This window comes from Lepisosteus platostomus, chromosome 5 (assembly GCF_059453375.1).
Source record: "Lepisosteus platostomus isolate fLepPlt1 chromosome 5, fLepPlt1.hap1, whole genome shotgun sequence".
NCBI classification, from domain to species: Eukaryota; Metazoa; Chordata; class Actinopteri; order Semionotiformes; family Lepisosteidae; genus Lepisosteus; species Lepisosteus platostomus.
In genome coordinates this window covers 61,748,019-61,755,682 of record NC_142615.1, presented here as the reverse complement: position 1 = coordinate 61,755,682, position 7,664 = coordinate 61,748,019, and the positions used below count along the sequence as shown (strand labels likewise).

At 52.4% G+C, this 7,664-nt stretch overlaps 10 non-coding genes and 2 pseudogenes across 10 annotated transcripts; all 12 read left to right on the top strand.

The window, feature by feature from the left end:
- LOC148670691 (5S ribosomal RNA) overlaps nt 1-41 on the top strand; it is a 119-nt pseudogene extending 78 nt beyond the window's left edge.
- Nucleotides 42-578: 537 nt separating this feature from the next.
- LOC148670690 (5S ribosomal RNA) lies at nt 579-697 on the top strand. The gene has a single exon (XR_015937829.1). It is a non-coding gene; the product is annotated as a 5S ribosomal RNA (ribosomal RNA).
- A 537-nt stretch (nt 698-1,234) lies between these two features.
- LOC148670689 (5S ribosomal RNA) lies at nt 1,235-1,353 on the top strand (annotated as a pseudogene).
- A 537-nt stretch (nt 1,354-1,890) lies between these two features.
- On the top strand, nt 1,891-2,009 carry LOC148670688 (5S ribosomal RNA). The gene has a single exon (XR_015938147.1). It is a non-coding gene; the product is annotated as a 5S ribosomal RNA (ribosomal RNA).
- Nucleotides 2,010-2,546: 537 nt separating this feature from the next.
- On the top strand, nt 2,547-2,665 carry LOC148670687 (5S ribosomal RNA). The gene has a single exon (XR_015937828.1). It is a non-coding gene; the product is annotated as a 5S ribosomal RNA (ribosomal RNA).
- Nucleotides 2,666-3,202: 537 nt separating this feature from the next.
- On the top strand, nt 3,203-3,321 carry LOC148670686 (5S ribosomal RNA). Its single transcript, XR_015937827.1, has one exon. It is a non-coding gene; the product is annotated as a 5S ribosomal RNA (ribosomal RNA).
- A 537-nt stretch (nt 3,322-3,858) lies between these two features.
- LOC148670685 (5S ribosomal RNA) lies at nt 3,859-3,977 on the top strand. The gene has a single exon (XR_015938371.1). It is a non-coding gene; the product is annotated as a 5S ribosomal RNA (ribosomal RNA).
- A 537-nt stretch (nt 3,978-4,514) lies between these two features.
- Nucleotides 4,515-4,633, top strand: LOC148670684 (5S ribosomal RNA). The gene has a single exon (XR_015938530.1). It is a non-coding gene; the product is annotated as a 5S ribosomal RNA (ribosomal RNA).
- Nucleotides 4,634-5,170: 537 nt separating this feature from the next.
- Nucleotides 5,171-5,289, top strand: LOC148670683 (5S ribosomal RNA). Its single transcript, XR_015937826.1, has one exon. It is a non-coding gene; the product is annotated as a 5S ribosomal RNA (ribosomal RNA).
- A 537-nt stretch (nt 5,290-5,826) lies between these two features.
- LOC148670682 (5S ribosomal RNA) lies at nt 5,827-5,945 on the top strand. The gene has a single exon (XR_015937825.1). It is a non-coding gene; the product is annotated as a 5S ribosomal RNA (ribosomal RNA).
- A 537-nt stretch (nt 5,946-6,482) lies between these two features.
- Nucleotides 6,483-6,601, top strand: LOC148670681 (5S ribosomal RNA). Its single transcript, XR_015938370.1, has one exon. It is a non-coding gene; the product is annotated as a 5S ribosomal RNA (ribosomal RNA).
- Nucleotides 6,602-7,138: 537 nt separating this feature from the next.
- Nucleotides 7,139-7,257, top strand: LOC148670680 (5S ribosomal RNA). The gene has a single exon (XR_015938529.1). It is a non-coding gene; the product is annotated as a 5S ribosomal RNA (ribosomal RNA).
- Nucleotides 7,258-7,664: the final 407 nt, after the last annotated feature.

Sequence of the window (7,664 nt, the reverse complement as noted above, 5' to 3'; positions counted from 1 at the left end):
TTGGATGGGAGACCGCCTGGGGATACCAGGTGCTGTAAGCTTTTAAGCGCAGGAGGCGCCCTATCCCCCCTCGCTGGCTCATTCCCCTGTTCACACGTGCAGTGCGGCTTGTCCGTCTGTTTATTTGTCAGCTTTGGCGAGACACGGGTGCTTGTGTATTAGCGTGAGCGTTTTTTATTCTGATCAGGAACAGTTTAACAAGTCCGCAAAGGATCGAGGAAAGGTTTATCGCCAGCTGAAAAGAGACACAGGGCTTCCGCTGTGGAGACTTGTTCGGCTGGCGTTCGTAGAGTCGCGTTTTTCAGAATTGTATTGAGATCGTTTTCCACAGAGCTCAGATGTCAAAGCACAGCAGCAGCTCTCCACAGCGATCCTCTATAGCGCCCTTTCTCCCGCAGCTCCGTCCTCATTGGAAGGAAGCAAGAGTGAAAGGCTGAAGTGAAATAGAGCGGGGACGAAGGCAGTGAAGAGAGAGAACGTGGGAAGAAGAGAAAAACGCAAGGGAAAAAAAGCAGCGTCGTAAAAGAGGTGAAGGAGCTGTCCTCTCAATAAGAAGGGTGCCAGCGAGCCTTACTCTCGCTTACGGCCACACCCCCTTGAGCACGCCTGATCTCGTCTGATCTCGGAAGCTAAACAGGGATGGGCCTGGTTAGTACTTGGATGGGAGACCGCCTGGGAATACCAGGTGCTGTAAGCTTTTAAGCGCAGGAGGCGCCCTATCCCCGCTCGCTCGCTCATTCCCCTGTTCACACGTGCAGTGCGGCTTGTCCGTCTGTTTATTTGTCAGCTTTGGCGAGACACGGGTGCTTGTGTATTAGCGTGAGCGTTTTTTATTCTGATCAGGAACAGTTTTACAAGTCCGCAAAGGATCGAGGAAAGGTTTATCGCCAGCTGAAAAGAGACACAGCGCTTCGGCTGTGGAGATTTGTTCGGCTGGCGTTCGGAGAGTCGCGTTTTTCAGAATTGTATTGAGATCGATTTCCACAGAGCTCAGATGTCAAAGCACAGCAGCAGCTCTCCACAGCGATCCTCTATAGCGCCCTTTCTCCCGCAGCTCCGTCCTCATTGGAAGGAAGCAAGAGTGAAAGGCTGAAGTGAAATAGAGCGGGGACGAAGGCAGTGAAGAGAGAGAACGTGGGAAGAAGAGAAAAACGCAAGGGAAAAAAAGCAGCGTCGTAAAAGAGGTGACGGAGCTGTCCTCTCAATAAGAAGGGTGCCAGCGAGCCTTGCTCTCGCTTACGGCCACACCCCCTTGAGCACGCCTGATCTCGTCTGATCTCGGAAACTAAACAGGGATGGGCCTGGTTAGTACTTGGATGGGAGACCGCCTGGGAATACCAGGTGCTGTAAGCTTTTAAGCGCAGGAGGCGCCCTATCCCCGCTCGCTGGCTCATTCCCCTGTTCACACGTGCAGTGCGGCTTGTCCGTCTGTTTATTTGTCAGCTTTGGCGAGACACGGGTGCTTGTGTATTAGCGTGAGCGTTTTTTATTCTGATCAGGAACAGTTTTACAAGTCCGCAAAGGATCGAGGAAAGGTTTATCGCCAGCTGAAAAGAGACACAGCGCTTCGGTTGTGGAGACTTGTTCGGCTGGCGTTCGGAGAGTCGCGTTTTTCAGAATTGTATTGAGATCGTTTTCCACAGAGCTCAGATGTCAAAGCACAGCAGCAGCTCTCCACAGCGATCCTCTATAGCGCCCTTTCTCCCGCAGCTCCGTCCTCATTGGAAGGAAGCAAGAGTGAAAGGCTGAAGTGAAATAGAGCGGGGACGAAGGCAGTGAAGAGAGAGAACGTGGGAAGAAGAGAAAAACGCAAGGGAAAAAAAGCAGCGTCGTAAAAGAGGTGACAGAGCTGTCCTCTCAGTAAGAAGGGTGCCAGCGAGCCTTGCTCTCGCTTACGGCCACACCCCCTTGAGCACGCCTGATCTCGTCTGATCTCGGAAGCTAAACAGGGATGGGCCTGGTTAGTACTTGGATGGGAGACCGCCTGGGAGTACCAGGTGCTGTAAGCTTTTAAGCGCAGGAGGCGCCCTATCCCCGCTCGATCGCTCATTCCCCTGTTCACACGTGCAGTGCGGCTTGTCCGTCTGTTTATTTGTCAGCTTTGGCGAGACACGGGTGCTTGTGTATTAGCGTGAGCGTTTTTTATTCTGATCAGGAACAGTTTTACAAGTCCGCAAAGGATCGAGGAAAGGTTTATCGCCAGCTGAAAAGAGACACAGCGCTTCGGTTGTGGAGACTTGTTCGGCTGGCGTTCGGAGAGTCGCGTTTTTCAGAATTGTATTGAGATCGTTTTCCACAGAGCTCAGATGTCAAAGCACAGCAGCAGCTCTCCACAGCGATCCTCTATAGCGCCCTTTCTCCCGCAGCTCCGTCCTCATTGGAAGGAAGCAAGAGTGAAAGGCTGAAGTGAAATAGAGCGGGGACGAAGGCAGTGAAGAGAGAGAACGTGGGAAGAAGAGAAAAACGCAAGGGAAAAAAAGCAGCGTCGTAAAAGAGGTGACAGAGCTGTCCTCTCAGTAAGAAGGGTGCCAGCGAGCCTTGCTCTCGCTTACGGCCACACCCCCTTGAGCACGCCTGATCTCGTCTGATCTCGGAAGCTAAACAGGGATGGGCCTGGTTAGTACTTGGATGGGAGACCGCCTGGGAATACCAGGTGCTGTAAGCTTTTAAGCGCAGGAGGCGCCCTATCCCCGCTCGATCGCTCATTCCCCTGTTCACACGTGCAGTGCGGCTTGTCCGTCTGTTTATTTGTCAGCTTTGGCGAGACACGGGTGCTTGTGTATTAGCGTGAGCGTTTTTTATTCTGATCAGGAACAGTTTTACAAGTCCGCAAAGGATCGAGGAAAGGTTTATCGCCAGCTGAAAAGAGACACAGCGCTTCGGCTGTGGAGACTTGTTCGGCTGGCGTTCGGAGAGTCGCGTTTTTCAGAATTGTATTGAGATCGTTTTCCACAGAGCTCAGATGTCAAAGCACAGCAGCAGCTCTCCACAGCGATCCTCTATAGCGCCCTTTCTCCCGCAGCTCCGTCCTCATTGGAAGGAAGCAAGAGTGAAAGGCTGAAGTGAAATAGAGCGGGGACGAAGGCAGTGAAGAGAGAGAACGTGGGAAGAAGAGAAAAACGCAAGGGAAAAAAAGCAGCGTCGTAAAAGAGGTGAAGGAGCTGTCCTCTCAATAAGAAGGGTGCCAGCGAGCCTTGCTCTCGCTTACGGCCACACCCCCTTGAGCACGCCTGATCTCGTCTGATCTCGGAAGCTAAACAGGGATGGGCCTGGTTAGTACTTGGATGGGAGACCGCCTGGGAATACCAGGTGCTGTAAGCTTTTAAGCGCAGGAGGCGCCCTATCCCCGCTCGCTCGCTCATTCCCCTGTTCACACGTGCAGTGCGGCTTGTCCGTCTGTTTATTTGTCAGCTTTGGCGAGACACGGGTGCTTGTGTATTAGCGTGAGCGTTTTTTATTCTGATCAGGAACAGTTTTACAAGTCCGCAAAGGATCGAGGAAAGGTTTATCGCCAGCTGAAAAGAGACACAGCGCTTCGGCTGTGGAGATTTGTTCGGCTGGCGTTCGGAGAGTCGCGTTTTTCAGAATTGTATTGAGATCGTTTTCCACAGAGCTCAGATGTCAAAGCACAGCAGCAGCTCTCCACAGCGATCCTCTATAGCGCCCTTTCTCCCGCAGCTCCGTCCTCATTGGAAGGAAGCAAGAGTGAAAGGCTGAAGTGAAATAGAGCGGGGACGAAGGCAGTGAAGAGAGAGAACGTGGGAAGAAGAGAAAAACGCAAGAGAAAAAAAACAGCGTCGTAAAAGAGGTGACGGAGCTGTCCTCTCAACAAGAAGGGTGCCAGCGAGCCTTGCTCTTGCTTACGGCTACACCCCCTTGAGCACGCCTGATCTCGTCTGATCTCGGAAGCTAAACAGGGATGGGCCTGGTTAGTACTTGGATGGGAGACCGCCTGGGAATACCAGGTGCTGTAAGCTTTTAAGCGCAGGAGGCGCCCTATCCCCGCTCGCTCGCTCATTCCCCTGTTCACACGTGCAGTGCGGCTTGTCCGTCTGTTTATTTGTCAGCTTTAGCGAGACACGGGTGCTTGTGTATTAGCGTGAGCGTTTTTTATTCTGATCAGGAACAGTTTAACAAGTCCGCAAAGGATCGAGGAAAGGTTTATCGCCAGCTGAAAAGAGACACAGCGCTTCGGCTGTGGAGACTTGTTCGGCTGGCGTTCGGAGAGTCGCGTTTTTCAGAATTGTATTGAGATCGTTTTCCACAGAGCTCAGATGTCAAAGCACAGCAGCAGCTCTCCACAGCGATCCTCTATAGCGCCCTTTCTCCCGCAGCTCCGTCCTCATTGGAAGGAAGCAAGAGTGAAAGGCTGAAGTGAAATAGAGCGGGGACGAAGGCAGTGAAGAGAGAGAACGTGGGAAGAAGAGAAAAACGCAAGGGAAAAAAAGCAGCGTCGTAAAAGAGGTGACAGAGCTGTCCTCTCAGTAAGAAGGGTGCCAGCGAGCCTTGCTCTCGCTTACGGCCACACCCCCTTGAGCATGCCTGATCTCGTCTGATCTCGGAAGCTAAACAGGGATGGGCCTGGTTAGTACTTGGATGGGAGACCGCCTGGGAATACCAGGTGCTGTAAGCTTTTAAGCGCAGGAGGCGCCCTATCCCCGCTCGATCGCTCATTCCCCTGTTCACACGTGCAGTGCGGCTTGTCCGTCTGTTTATTTGTCAGCTTTGGCGAGACACGGGTGCTTGTGTATTAGCGTGAGCGTTTTTTATTCTGATCAGGAACAGTTTTACAAGTCCGCAAAGGATCGAGGAAAGGTTTATCGCCAGCTGAAAAGAGACACAGCGCTTCGGTTGTGGAGACTTGTTCGGCTGGCGTTCGGAGAGTCGCGTTTTTCAGAATTGTATTGAGATCGTTTTCCACAGAGCTCAGATGTCAAAGCACAGCAGCAGCTCTCCACAGCGATCCTCTATAGCGCCCTTTCTCCCGCAGCTCCGTCCTCATTGGAAGGAAGCAAGAGTGAAAGGCTGAAGTGAAATAGAGCGGGGACGAAGGCAGTGAAGAGAGAGAACGTGGGAAGAAGAGAAAAACGCAAGGGAAAAAAAGCAGCGTCGTAAAAGAGGTGACAGAGCTGTCCTCTCAGTAAGAAGGGTGCCAGCGAGCCTTGCTCTCGCTTACGGCCACACCCCCTTGAGCACGCCTGATCTCGTCTGATCTCGGAAGCTAAACAGGGATGGGCCTGGTTAGTACTTGGATGGGAGACCGCCTGGGAATACCAGGTGCTGTAAGCTTTTAAGCGCAGGAGGCGCCCTATCCCCGCTCGATCGCTCATTCCCCTGTTCACACGTGCAGTGCGGCTTGTCCGTCTGTTTATTTGTCAGCTTTGGCGAGACACGGGTGCTTGTGTATTAGCGTGAGCGTTTTTTATTCTGATCAGGAACAGTTTTACAAGTCCGCAAAGGATCGAGGAAAGGTTTATCGCCAGCTGAAAAGAGACACAGCGCTTCGGCTGTGGAGACTTGTTCGGCTGGCGTTCGGAGAGTCGCGTTTTTCAGAATTGTATTGAGATCGTTTTCCACAGAGCTCAGATGTCAAAGCACAGCAGCAGCTCTCCACAGCGATCCTCTATAGCGCCCTTTCTCCCGCAGCTCCGTCCTCATTGGAAGGAAGCAAGAGTGAAAGGCTGAAGTGAAATAGAGCGGGGACGAAGGCAGTGAAGAGAGAGAACGTGGGAAGAAGAGAAAAACGCAAGGGAAAAAAAGCAGCGTCGTAAAAGAGGTGAAGGAGCTGTCCTCTCAATAAGAAGGGTGCCAGCGAGCCTTGCTCTCGCTTACGGCCACACCCCCTTGAGCACGCCTGATCTCGTCTGATCTCGGAAGCTAAACAGGGATGGGCCTGGTTAGTACTTGGATGGGAGACCGCCTGGGAATACCAGGTGCTGTAAGCTTTTAAGCGCAGGAGGCGCCCTATCCCCGCTCGCTCGCTCATTCCCCTGTTCACACGTGCAGTGCGGCTTGTCCGTCTGTTTATTTGTCAGCTTTGGCGAGACACGGGTGCTTGTGTATTAGCGTGAGCGTTTTTTATTCTGATCAGGAACAGTTTTACAAGTCCGCAAAGGATCGAGGAAAGGTTTATCGCCAGCTGAAAAGAGACACAGCGCTTCGGCTGTGGAGATTTGTTCGGCTGGCGTTCGGAGAGTCGCGTTTTTCAGAATTGTATTGAGATCGTTTTCCACAGAGCTCAGATGTCAAAGCACAGCAGCAGCTCTCCACAGCGATCCTCTATAGCGCCCTTTCTCCCGCAGCTCCGTCCTCATTGGAAGGAAGCAAGAGTGAAAGGCTGAAGTGAAATAGAGCGGGGACGAAGGCAGTGAAGAGAGAGAACGTGGGAAGAAGAGAAAAACGCAAGAGAAAAAAAACAGCGTCGTAAAAGAGGTGACGGAGCTGTCCTCTCAACAAGAAGGGTGCCAGCGAGCCTTGCTCTTGCTTACGGCTACACCCCCTTGAGCACGCCTGATCTCGTCTGATCTCGGAAGCTAAACAGGGATGGGCCTGGTTAGTACTTGGATGGGAGACCGCCTGGGAATACCAGGTGCTGTAAGCTTTTAAGCGCAGGAGGCGCCCTATCCCCGCTCGCTCGCTCATTCCCCTGTTCACACGTGCAGTGCGGCTTGTCCGTCTGTTTATTTGTCAGCTTTAGCGAGACACGGGTGCTTGTGTATTAGCGTGAGCGTTTTTTATTCTGATCAGGAACAGTTTAACAAGTCCGCAAAGGATCGAGGAAAGGTTTATCGCCAGCTGAAAAGAGACACAGCGCTTCGGCTGTGGAGACTTGTTCGGCTGGCGTTCGGAGAGTCGCGTTTTTCAGAATTGTATTGAGATCGTTTTCCACAGAGCTCAGATGTCAAAGCACAGCAGCAGCTCTCCACAGCGATCCTCTATAGCGCCCTTTCTCCCGCAGCTCCGTCCTCATTGGAAGGAAGCAAGAGTGAAAGGCTGAAGTGAAATAGAGCGGGGACGAAGGCAGTGAAGAGAGAGAACGTGGGAAGAAGAGAAAAACGCAAGGGAAAAAAAGCAGCGTCGTAAAAGAGGTGACAGAGCTGTCCTCTCAGTAAGAAGGGTGCCAGCGAGCCTTGCTCTCGCTTACGGCCACACCCCCTTGAGCATGCCTGATCTCGTCTGATCTCGGAAGCTAAACAGGGATGGGCCTGGTTAGTACTTGGATGGGAGACCGCCTGGGAATACCAGGTGCTGTAAGCTTTTAAGCGCAGGAGGCGCCCTATCCCCGCTCGCTCGCTCATTCCCCTGTTCACACGTGCAGTGCGGCTTGTCCGTCTGTTTATTTGTCAGCTTTGGCGAGACACGGGTGCTTGTGTATTAGCGTGAGCGTTTTTTATTCTGATCAGGAACAGTTTTACAAGTCCGCAAAGGATCGAGGAAAGGTTTATCGCCAGCTGAAAAGAGACACAGCGCTTCGGCTGTGGAGATTTGTTCGGCTGGCGTTCGGAGAGTCGCGTTTTTCAGAATTGTATTGAGATCGTTTTCCACAGAGCTCAGATGTCAAAGCACAGCAGCAGCTCTCCACAGCGATCCTCTATAGCGCCCTTTCTCCCGCAGCTCCGTCCTCATTGGAAGGAAGCAAGAGTGAAAGGCTGAAGTGAAATAGA